The sequence below is a fragment of the Vigna angularis genome, chromosome 1 (genome assembly GCF_016808095.1).
Source record: "Vigna angularis cultivar LongXiaoDou No.4 chromosome 1, ASM1680809v1, whole genome shotgun sequence".
Classification (NCBI taxonomy): domain Eukaryota; kingdom Viridiplantae; phylum Streptophyta; class Magnoliopsida; order Fabales; family Fabaceae; genus Vigna; species Vigna angularis.
Genome location: NC_068970.1, coordinates 49,695,975 through 49,709,215, shown reverse-complemented (window position 1 = coordinate 49,709,215; position 13,241 = coordinate 49,695,975). Strand labels below are relative to the sequence as shown.

General features: G+C 32.1%; 2 non-coding genes across 2 annotated transcripts; both read right to left on the bottom strand.

Annotated features, from left to right (window-relative positions):
• Positions 1–6,426: 6,426 nt before the first annotated feature.
• Positions 6,427–6,498, bottom strand: TRNAH-GUG (transfer RNA histidin (anticodon GUG)). Its single transcript has one exon. It is a non-coding gene; the product is annotated as a tRNA-His (tRNA).
• A 6,252-nt stretch (positions 6,499–12,750) lies between these two features.
• Positions 12,751–12,853, bottom strand: LOC128195063 (small nucleolar RNA R71). Its single transcript, XR_008246637.1, has one exon. It is a non-coding gene; the product is annotated as a small nucleolar RNA R71 (small nucleolar RNA).
• Positions 12,854–13,241: the final 388 nt, after the last annotated feature.

Below are 13,241 nucleotides of genomic sequence, written 5' to 3'. Positions count from 1 at the left end.
ATCATGACACCATAACTTAAAAAGATATCGTACCTTAATTCAAACTCATTCATCATTGTCATTACATAACACTACAATAAAAATGATATTTTCAATGGATAATTATCGATGGATGTTAATTAGTCCTTCGATAATACACATTTACCAGTGAATTTACCGATGGAATATGGATGGTTACTTACTAACGGATATATGTTCCGATAATTCCCTTGGTAGATGATATAAATCATTACCAACGGATTATGACTATCAGTAATTGCATTGGTAAATTACCAACGAATATATCCGTCCATAATACCCTTAGGACATGAGTCATTACTGAGGGATTGTGACCGTTGGTATGTACTTCGATTAAATAAAATCAGAATTTGGCATTTCCCTCTCCTAATTTCACTTTGACAAAAACATTGTCTTCCACTCCCGTTGTTCACACACTCACTACTCTATCTCAACCTTCATTGCCATTCGGTCTTCCCTAACCTCCATTGTCCTTCAACGCTGTCCTTCCTCAACCTACATTGTGGTTCACTCCCCAGCCTTCATTGCGGTTCACTCCCCAATCACGCACTTCTCTTCCCCTACCTTCATTGCGCTTCACTCATCCAACCTCTATTTTTTTTCGTGCTATGTTGACGATGTTGTGAGTAAGGTGTTGCCATAACTTGAAGGTGTCTGGTGCCATTGTCGTGGTCTACGAAGGCTGCCATTGTCAAGGGAGGTTATGCAAAGGCCCTACCATAAAGGTAAGTTTTTTCTTTTAGAATGATGAACTTTAAAAATTGATGTCTCTATTGTGCTATAGTGTTAAATGTATGTTAGCATTGTTTGTGTGATAGGCAAAGGTCTTTTCTTACAAGGTTTTGTATCCACCTAATGATACTAGGTCATAGGAGTTTACACTTTAACAAAACTTTCTTTAGAAAGATTTAGCGCAAAGCCAAATAACCTAAGCCTTTTCTTAGTAGAGGAGAAGAAGAGGAGAGAAGATATTGAATCAAAAGTAATAAGGACCACAAAAATATTTATGTTTACGGATATTTTTGAAAAAAATATGTTACATATAGTAAGTGAATACTTTAAAGAGACACATGCGCGTAACCAATAGTGAATAATTCGCTTATAAACATATTTGGTCAGGTATCATACTATCGGTACCCACAACTATCCATTACTTGTGAAAAATTTAAATTTAATTTATATTTTATTTTGTTAGATTTAAAATATAATTTATATTTTATTATCTTAAATTTAACTAAAATTAAAATTTAATTTATTTTTAATTTAATTTACATTATATTTTATATCTTTTTTAAAACTTTTATTTAAAAATCCATAAATAATATTTTTAACTATTCGTGTTGACAATGGCCACACAACTAACTCCAAGTACATCGACATAGCATTGTTAAAGTCAATCACCTCGGAAAGTTGAAGGAGAAAGATGTATTTTAAATTGTCCTTGACCTCGACTCCTAAGCGATGTGGGACTATTGAGTGTACTAGAACATAAGTCCCTCAATCAAGGGATAGAGGTTTTTCATTCCTACAAACGACGCAAATGATTGGATCCTAAGTCCATTGAGATAGCATTGTTATGGTCAATCACCACAACTGAGATATTGTTCGTTTTGAAACTTAGAGTTCCATGAGAGTTTTGTTCTTCAGAAGTGTCTCAAAGGGTTGAAAAGGGAAAAAATCTTTCAACTACTATTGACTTTGACTTCTAAACCATATATAACTATTGATTGTATGGAACAAACCTAAATTCAATCTACGTTAATAACTAAAGTCTTCCGAACAACTTTGAAGCCGTAATATTTTGATTAGTATTCAATAAAGTGATTAATGAATATTGTAATTACTTTTTATTCATGCACCATGGTATTTTGTACATTTGTATATGATATAAAAGGCAATATATATACATTACATCCCTAATGTTTCCTAATGCACCGTTCTCACTATGCAGATCACATATCTTTTCTATACACTTGTGCAAAAATACTTTTTATAGTGATTATTTACACCGATTTAATCCACCATGTATAAAAAGTGGTGTAATAACATAATTGTAAGATAAAAATTTTATACAAGTTGTAGTTACAACATGTATAGAAAGAGGACACAGTGAAATTTTGTAATAAAGAAGAAAACTTTTTATATCGTTCTAATTATAAGCGGTATAAAAAGTGGACACGGTGACAATTTTGTAATAAATAAGAAAATTTTCTATATCAGTTCTAATTATAATCGGTATAAAAAGTGGACATAATGATTTTTTTGTAATAAATAAGAAAATTTTTTATACATGTTTTAGTTATAAGTGATATAGAAAGTAGTTTCTTTTTTTTCATTCGTATACAAAGGGCTCCTAAATCCTTAACCCTTGTTCTCCTCTTTTTCCTTTATTGCTCTCACCTCCTTCTCCTTCATCATCTGTTACACTATGAACTAAATCTAAATTGAAGGTGTTTTCACTAGCATCAAGGTGTTCTTTTCTTCGACGAGGGTCATTGGCACGTTGGAGATATGGTGAGGTCACGTTTTGCAACAATGAGCGAAGCGAACTGGTTTCATATTCAGGGGTGGTGGAGCTTACATTCATACATTAGAAGTATTCTCCTCTTGATTTATTTTTTCTCTATGCTGCTCTGTAACCGTTTTCACTTTCTACCATTTTTGGAATTCCGTTTTCTCTTGCTTTACTATTTTATTCATTTCCTTGTTTTAACACTTGAAATTTTTAATGTGGTATTGTTATAAAAGTTTAGATGATGATGAGATTGATTTAGTGAAGGAAGATGAACTTTTGGAGTTTTTGAATGATTTGAACAATTTTTTTTATACTAGCTGTAGTTTTAACTTATATAAAAGGTGAGACTTTCTATACTAGTTAGAAAAGCTTTATAAAAAAAAGTTAATATTTTTTATACCTCATAATTTTATTTCAGTTTTAAAATCGATATAAAAAAACTCTTTTTAACAACTATAAAAATGTTTTTCAAATTAAATTAGTATATATTACATTCCACTCGTGTCACAAACCCATTAAATCTCATGTAACCCCATGACAATAAAATAAACTATGGTGGAACTCACTAGTATAAACAATAATATAAAATAACAACCATTCACATTAATTATAATATTCAATCTTACGACTAATAAATGAAACCAACGCATTTAGTTGAACCAACTTATCTTTCACATGACTCGAAATGCAAACGGTTGAGTTGCAAAGAAAAGGAATGATGAAACGAACAACTTCTATGACAAAGGGCTAAGTGACGATTAACGAAAGAGGAATGATGATCGAATTAATAAAGGGGAGAGAGAAAATATAAAAGGGGCAAAAAAATGTTATTTTTAGATGATTTTATAACATACATTTATGATTCTACGTTAAAAGTACAAAACAATAATAATTTTAAAATAAACCGCCAACAAAAAGTCCAAAATAACAATAATAATTGAACAACTGTCATCGGAAAATTGTATTTATTTAAAAATAATAATATCATGTTATTTTAAATGGCAATCTTCCAACAATTATCATTATCATAAATATGTAATTTTTCACGTGAATCTCCATCTTTATTTTTATAAACTACATGCAAATACTAAATTAAAAACAATTATATTAATAAATGGATTGATTTAATAATTTTATTTTCAAAACCAAACTTACACTATAAAAGAAATTCTTAAATAATAATTAATTTTAGTGACTATAAATAATTAGTTACTGACCAATTTAGATACTAATTTATAAACTAAAAATTAGTAGTAATTAAAATAGTTTTTATTATGAATTAGTATTCACTAACATTAATTGCCAAAGTTTTGATTAATAAAAAAAACTATCTTTAAATTGTTCTCTAATTAGGATATTGGTTTTTAATTTGATCTTTAAATATATTTTTAGTCACTAAAATGTTTTTATTTTTTTTTATGTTAACTTAATAAATAGTAAATTTAATTGAATTTCAATATATCTAATTTAACATATTGGTTAGATTGATGGAGATTTATGATACTCGTAGTAGTTGTAAATGTAAGTTGTGAATGTAAGAAAAATAAAATTTTTAACTGCTTCATTTTTCTTGGCTATGATAGGCCGAAATTTCAGTTTGAATTTAGTCAAGCATATTGGACTTTTCCCATTTATAGTCTTCTGGAAGCATACTTTTGCTTCTTCTTTTTTTCATATTTCATTACATTACTGCTATTAATTACTTGTGCTTAAGTTCCTCATGTTTGACTTAATGAATGACTTTTTCTTCTTAATTTTAATTTTAATTGTTTGCATTTACTTCATACGCTTTTTACATTTCATCTAATAATTAACATACATGTAATCAAATTGTTTTATATAATTCATTTCAGAAAACGTTAAACTAAATTATAATTTGGATCCTTTGTTTAATTCTACAATTATGGTTTTTGATTTCTTTATTTTTAATTTTAATTCAGTGTTCAATTTTTCATGTTTATTTATTTGCTTTGGTCCAGTAAATGTTAAGTCAATATTTTCATTTATGGACTATAAAAAAGAAAGAAGTATAACTAAAATTGAGAACTCTCCAAAGTTATAAATTTTATAAAATTTACAGAATAAAGAAATAGAGAAGCCAAATTTACACATCAATAATTATCGGGGAATCAAAAAATTAAACTAGCCAAGCAATCATAAAGAAAATACATAAATTTTAAATAAGTTAAAGTAAAATACATTTATAAAATAAGGAAAATTAGTTTTATTTCACTATTTAATGTTTAAATATTTTTCTGTGTGCATATATACAAATTAATGATATTACACTCTTTTATCACACTTTCATCTAATGATATGATGACACTTTTATTACGCTGGTGTATCAATTATTGGATGAATTTTGGTGATGAAAAAGTAAATTTAAAGAATTGCATAATTATTATGAGAGTAAATATGAGCAATTAAAATTAGAGAGCTAAATACATGTAGGTTAAAATAGGAACCCTAATTGAACCTATCTCTTACTGATATTGGTTGAAGTATGTGAACATTATTTTACATATATAACAAGGCAGTGAAATAAATGATAACAATAATTTAGTATAGTGCAGAAAAAAAGAAATGTTTGTGTAAGGCATTTAGAAGACAGTGCATTGAATCAAAAGGCAAAGACAATGAAGCCTCGTGTAGAATTGCACTCTGGTGGCAGAAAATGATGGCTATCTGCAAAGATAGATGACTGCAAAAAAGGTATAAAGTGGGTCACTTATGCATCTACCATTTTAATTGAAATGAGTAATGCACAGTGCACACCAACAAATGACAACATTAAATTCAAACCAAATGACATGTGTCAATCTCATTCACAAACATCATCAGTGTCAAAATATTCAACTGTTCCTTTTTAAAATCAAACGACCTTGCAACATCCAAGGTGGACTATAAAACTCCATAGCAGAAGACCATTGTGTCACCACCACACTACCACAGTTCTCTATCTATCTATCTATCTATCACTTTTTCTCAGCTTCAACATCATCATTTCATAAAACATGGCCTCTCTCCGTTTTCTCTTCATAGCTTTCTTCCTTGTGTTGTCACTTCACAGCATTGGTGAGGTTGAAGCTAGCAGAAAACTATTGTCTCCATCACTTCCTGATTTCGGAAACATTCCCGTTTTTCAGTTTCCACCTGGAACACCATGGCCGGAATACAGGTTGCCTCCATTTTTGAAACCTAATTACCCTGCAATTCCTTCGAGTTACTACTTTTACACTCCACCTGCCAACACAAACATCGCCAAAGCTTCTTCCAAGCCTTGAGAACATGCATACAATTTGGTATCTTCTCACATATATTGTTGTTTTAGCAGCAAAATAAAAAGGTTCATGGCCATTCACAAGCCCTCTCGCCATCTTTACTTTCTGCTTTAATTTGTATTCCTTGCCGATCTCATCATTTAGCTCCTCCATGTTTTGTGTGCACAATGTTTGATGTTTGAATGAAAAAAACAAAAAAAAACAAAGAAAAAAGTGTACTTGTTTCTTTAATTTTACTACAAATATATATATATATATATCATGGCTCGCCTGTGTTTTTTACTGAAATTTTGTTTCGAAGTTTCTGCATTATCTAAAGTAGTTTTGTTTCAACGTTTTATGTATAATCTTGTGATATGGACCTTTAATGTGAAAAAAGGAAATAACTTGGATACCATCATGGGTATTTTATTATGGTGTAAATCCACATCAGTAGTTTGAGTTTAAGAACTTACACAAAAACAAACTTAATGGTGTTTTTTTAGTTCAACTGTTTCAATTTTACTAGCAGTTGTTCTTTAATCTATTTACTTGATCCATCAAAACTAGTTAAACATAAATAAAATATAAGAATAAAAACAAAATAAGAAAATAAAACAAAATATAAAGTAATGTGGCTGCTGGGATTCGAGCCCAGGTCTCCACGGCCACAACGTGGAATTCTCACCACTAAACTACAGCCACTCGATGATTTAAGGTGTATATTTTAATTATATGTTTTAATATATTATAAAGTGATAACATCATAACAATATGAATTTATTACAGTTTTTTAGATCGAAAGGCAACACATAATTAAGGCGATTCTAAATATTGAATCAAACCTGAAATCAAAATCAAATCACTTGTACCCAGTGTGCCATATAAACCCAATAATTAGTTTTGGGTATTACATTTCATATCTTTAGTTTGAGTAAGTGTACAATTAAAGAAGGTTTGAAATTGCGATTCTAGTTGGATTAAATGATTGGATATTATGAAACATTGTCGATAAATATGGTAGAATTCCTTGGTTTAAATAAGAGAGTAATGTTTTGTGTGTGAAAGCTGGAGTAGAGAGAAAGGAAAAAGATGAAATGATAGTTTTAGGTGTCTAATAATTAAGTAGGGGAAAGGGTGAGAGAGTTTATAGATTGTCCTTTAATTAAGAAGTAGTATGATAAGTTGGAAACGTCAAAATGGAATGAAAATGAGTTCACGGGGTGGGTCTACTTTCAAAGAGAATGAATGGAGTCAGTGAAAGGGATTTTCTTCTTAAAGGGAAATGTTCAAAGATATAAAATAGGTGGCAAGGTGTCTCTCCACACATCCTCGTAGAAACAATTCATATAAATTTATGATTGTTTGAAATTCGTCTCTATCAAATTTTGGTATCTTAAAATCTATTATTATTCTATCAAATGTAAGAATACCATTATCAAATATAAACTAGAAGAAATTGAAAAGAAAATTACGGGTCAAAAATAATTTTTTTAACTATTTTTAATGATTTTTACAAAAATATGGTGTATAGTATAAACATAAAAATTACAGCAAATTCAGGATAAGAAAGTGAATGCAAAAAACAATAAACAATAAAATAACAACGACAACATAAAATTAGAAAATAAAATCAATGAAAATATTCACGCATTGTTGTGATTGAGATCCTAAAACCAATTACAATTTCAATTTCAATATACACATTTTTTTATCATTGTTTTTTTTTCGACATAAATTATGTTCTGTAGAAGACGAATATCATACTTGCGATGGTTCCAAGGTTGAAGGAGGGTACTTCAATATGCAAATATATGATAATTTATTGGTTCCACTAGTGCAGTTAAGGAAAATGGCAGCGGTTATTTTTGTCTATACGTAGCGATTCCTGAACCGAGGCATATCCAGGCGAGGCAATAAGTCTACTACTTTTTGTCTCGGGTGTGAACCGAAGCATAAAAGGGTGAGATATTGCCTTGGTTCTTCCCTAACCGAAGCAGTACATGTTTTGATTTTTTTTATTTTTTTTTCGTAGGACATACTACCTCGGTTCCTTCTGAACCGAGGCATAAAGTCTCATTCTACTGCCTCGGTTGTAACCCTAACCAAGGTAGTAGAGCCCATTTTGGTTTTTTTTTTTCAGTCCGCCAGCCTTTCTACATCGGGTGTGACCTTAACTGAGATCATAGGGGGCTATTCTACCTCGATTATGACCTCAAACGAGGCATATTCCCTTGTTTTTTGTTTAAAATGAGGTTTGTTTCTGCTACATTCCCAACTACAGAAACAGACCTGCACAGCCAGAACAGTCCGGAATAATCTATAAACGTATATTTTGAATGAAAATTATATTAAAACATAAATACATTCAATTGAATCATAAATCAACTTCTTAGAAGCATAAATCAATCCAATGTAATCATAAATCAACTTTGAAGCATAAATCAATGTAATGTACAAAGTTAAACTAATAATAATGTAGAAAAGCATAAAACAACTTAGAAACATAAACTTAGAACTTACTATATCCTAATATCTACTACATACTATTATATAAATGAATTACATATTTAGCCAGTGTTTTCCTCACAAGTTGAAGTGACTTTTCTGGAATTGGAGTAGTTATATTGAATCTTTGCATAAAAATCAAACATCACCATTAATGCAAACTCTCTCTTTCCCATTCTCACTCTACTTTTTTCAAATCCCTTATTAACTTATTTCCTCACACTTTCTTTTACCGTGGAATCATGTCTTTTCGATCACCTATTTATAACAATCATATCATTCATTAAGACGCAAGTTTTGAGTTTTTTTTTTATTTAATTTTTTTATTAAGTGAATAATATGAAAGTTATCTTGTTTCATTATCTAGTTTATTATTTTCACAAATTAAAAAAATATGGAATTTTTTTTTATTAAAATCAAACAATATCAAAGTTATTGTGGTTAATAAGAATCATTGTTGTTTTACTATGATAGTAATATCACTGTATATTAAATAGAAATTTTATATTTTTTAGGATGTAAAAAATAAATAAATAATCATCCAGTTTAAATAAGCGTATGTAAAAAAAATTATTATAAAACAAAAAATATAATTTTTTATCTTTTATATATATATATTTCTAATAAAAATCCAATAAAATAATAAAAAATATTTAGATTTATAAAAAGTTTGCATTTTATCCGTGCCGCTTTTAATAACAAAAGTAGTTTTAAACTCGTGTTTACGGATTGATGTTTGTTTTTGTGTTATTAAAAGAGATTTAGAGGTTGAGAAAACATATAATAAATAACTTTAAGTTTATAATTAAATTTAGAATATAATCAACTTTAAAAATAAAAATAATTTACAGGTTCAAAAAGTTAATGTATTTATATATAAAGAATAGATTTTGTATCAATATAAAGTATAAAACGTATGTAAAAATATAATACACACTCTAAAAGTATAAAAAATATGCAAAAATATGTGGAGTTGAGTCATTTAAAATATAAATCAATGTATAGAGGTGTATTGTTAGAATAGTTAAACTCATTTAATATGTTGTGTTAGATTCGTTTAATCAATATATGGACACACTCGTCTAATGTATATGGTTAAACTCGTCTAATTAATATATGGACATGATGACAAGCGATGGTGATGAGGAGGAGGAGGAGCCAGATCCCAAATGGACACAACAGAGTTATCATTCACAGGAGAGCCAGTGGAGATCAAGATCTGATGGGTCGTGGTAGAGCGACTCCTGTTGTTTATGTTGATTGTAATTTTGTATTTGAGTTCAGTTGTTCGTATGTGGAACTTTGTTTAGTTGATTTATGTTTGTGGTTTTAAAGACAATTGTGTTTTGATTTAATGATTTGGCATTGTCTGATTAAGTTATGTGATTCTTGAGGATGATGACATGTATGTTTGTGGTGATTGTGCTTCAAAAAAATTTCTGTGTGTATGAATATGACCAGATCTATGAGTGTTGAGAGCATATATTGATTGAGAGATATTGAGTTGTCTAGATATGGAATTGGTTTTTGCATGATTTTGATTCTACGTATATACACACACTTTTTGGTTAAGGATGAGAGAGGCATTGTTTGATATTGATTATACAGCTACTTGGTCAAACAGCCAACCTTAACACATCATGATACATTTGTGAACCCTTTTGAGCCTTGAAAATTTTTTCCTTCCACCTTGAGCCTATTAGATGATATCCTACCTTACACCCTAGAAGAGAACATGTATTATGCTTTAAAAGAGGTTAAGGTTGAATTCAAGTTTGTGGGAAGAAAAGATCAATAAAAAAATATGATAAAAAAAAAAGCTCAAAATGAAAAAGAAGGTTGAGCTGTGAAAGAAAATGGTATGTGATGAATGATATATTTTGGGATTTGAGTACTGGATTGGGAATTGAAGTTGTTCTCTTCTTAATAGGTGTCTTTGAATCCAAGAAAAACCATGATTCTTTTTTTCTAGCCAAGCCAAGCTTTAATCTGAAAAGACCTTTGGACATAACCAATAGTGTGTGAAGTTTGTGAGTCAAATGAAATGCAAAAGCTGATGAACTTCTATGCCAATTCTACTATCATGTGAGGACAAACACTTGAGTGTAAGTGATAGGTGAAAAGTTTACCTATTTTTGTTGCTTATATTGTGGGGCTTTTGAGTAAGTTTTAGTGTTAATTCTCATGAAAAGTGTATAATTGTTGATATTAGTATAATTTTGACTGTTTAAATGTTTTTGATGTTTTTGTTGTTTATTTTGATGATAAATAAGGATTGGATTTCATAAAAGACTTGGACCAGGCTTAATGGACGCTGTTTTGCCGAAAGTTTCGCGCCCGGGCGTGAGAAAAAGGACTCGGGGCGCGATTTTACCGAGAAGGTCGCGCCCGGGCGTGAGAAAAGGGGCGCCCGGGCGCAAATTTACAGAGAGGTTCGCGCCCGGGCGCGAGATAAAAAGGGGCGCCTGGGCGCCACATAGAAGAAAGAGGACGCTCGTCCAGAGTGAGGACGCTCGTCCAGCGCTCGTTCAACGTTCGTCCAGGACGTTCGTCCAGTGTGAAGAGGACGCTCGTCCAGCAGCGCACGTCCGCGCACTCGTCCAGTTGGGACGCTCGTCCAGAAGTTGGGACGCTCGTTCAGATAGTGGACGCTCGTCCAGTCGTCCAAGACGTTCGCCAAAGTGCACGCTCGCCCAATGTACACGCTCGTCCAAGTTGACGCTCGTCCAACTCGCGTGCCGCTCGTCCAGAAAATTGGACGTTCGTCCAGCGCACCCAACGCTCGTCCAGGGTCGTTCGTCCTGGGCCGCTCGTCCAGAAAATTGGACGCTCGTCCAGAATTGGGCCGCTCGTCCAGAATTTGGACGCTCGTCCAGAATTGACTCGTGACTTCAATTATTGTACCCTTCTTTATATCAGACTCCAGAGGCATTTGCAGTAGGGGGATCTGGAACGGGGAGAAGACCAGGGACGCTGCTGCAGCTGCTCCAAGGGGCTTTCATGGTGGAAATTCACCAATTTCCACCATCCAATCCATCATTTCTCTCTTCTATGTTGTATATGTGTAGCTAAAACTCCATTTCACTGGGGTTGAGAGTAAATTTCTGAAACTCTGTAATTTCTCTATTAATGCATGATCTTGTCTGAATTTTGTGTTCTATCTTTATTTTTCATGCTTTTGATGGAAATCTGAGCTATTTGAACGGTTAAATCATTGGAAAATGTATGAGACCGTGGACCTAGGATAGAACTGCTAAAGGATTTCGAGTCCTAGACATAGGAGGGAATTTTTAGTCATCTGTGACATTGTGTTTAAGGCAAATCTGATAATTGAATTAGCTAAGGAATTAGCAATTTAGTTTGAATGATTGAGAACTATCTCTGAGGAATCAGGACTGCATGCGCCTAGGATGTCGATGCTTAATTTTGAGAAATTGTGTTAGTAGAAAATTACCGGAGTGATGAACTTGAATTTCAACCCCAGTGAACTTTAAGTAGACTGTTTGTATCACTTTACTTTCATCTGCATGCTAAAATTCATCTGTGTTACTAAATTACGTTTATTAATTGCTAAATTAATAAACTTTAACAATTAGTGAAACATAACAAATCCCTTGGGAAAACGATATTCGGACTTACTGATTTATTACTTGTACGATTCGGTACGCTTGCCGAGGTCTCAACAAGTTTTTGGCGCCGTTGCCGGGGATTTGTTTTTGTTTTCGTTGATTGTTTGTTGTTTATCTGGTTTAGTTGATTTTTGCTATCTTTTGTTTAAGTATTTATTGTGATTGTATTTGAATTCTTGTGCTTAATTGTTATCATTTGTAGAAATTGTGTTGTTTTGGATTGTTTCTTTTTGGTTTGTGTTTTGTATGAGAAGCAGAGAACAGGTTGAAAATCTACTTTTTGATCCGGAAATTGAAAGAACTGCTCGAAGGAACAATAGCAGAAGGAGGAGACAAAGTAGAGAATCCAGAGAATCATCTGCTATCTCTGAAGAAATTCTGGACTTTTCATCTGTTCAAGAAAAAGAAGAAATGGAAGATAATCGCACTGGAGAAGGTTCTGGGCAAGGAAGACGTACTCTTGCAGATTATAATACTTTCTCAGGACCTCTGCACTTCAACAGTATTGCAAGACCAGTGGTGAATGCTGCCAACATGGAGATGAAGCCAGCTCTTATTCATCTGGTGCAGAACAATCAGTTTCATGGATTATCTCACGAGAATCCATACACTCACTTGGCTACTTTCATGGAGATCTGTAATACAGTGAGGATTCATCAGGTTCCAGATGAAGCAATCCGACTCAGCTTATTTCCATTCTCTTTGGCTGGTAATGCAAAAATGTGGCTGAATTCCTTTCCGGAGAATAGTCTGACAGTCTGGGATGATGTGGTTGCCAAATTCCTGAACAAGTTCTTCCCTCAGTCCAAAGTCAATAAGGGAAAGCAGGAGATCTCTTCTTTCCAACAAGATGCTGATGAAACTCTAGGTCAAGCATGGGATAGATTCAAAGGCCTACTGAGAAAAACCCCTACTCATGGATTTGATGAGCCTACAATGCTAAATCTGTTTCTTGGAGGGTTGAAATCTCAAACAAAGTTAATGTTAGATGCCTCAGCTGGAGGTAGTATCAGATGGAAGACGCCTGAAGAAGCACATGAACTGATTGAAAACATGGCTGCAAATGATAATGAAGTTCAGAGTGAGAGAGCTCAATTTCAACAAAAAGGTGTTCTTCAACTTCAAACTCAAGATGCTTTACTAGCTCAGAACAAGATTATGACTCAGCAACTTGAGACATTAATGAAGAAGTTATCTCAGCTACCTAAAGAACTGCAAAATGTTTCTCAATTTCAACATCAGATGGTTCAGAGTTGTCAATTGTGCGGAGGAGATCATAATAATGGTCAATGTGTAGTGCAAAGCATGTCT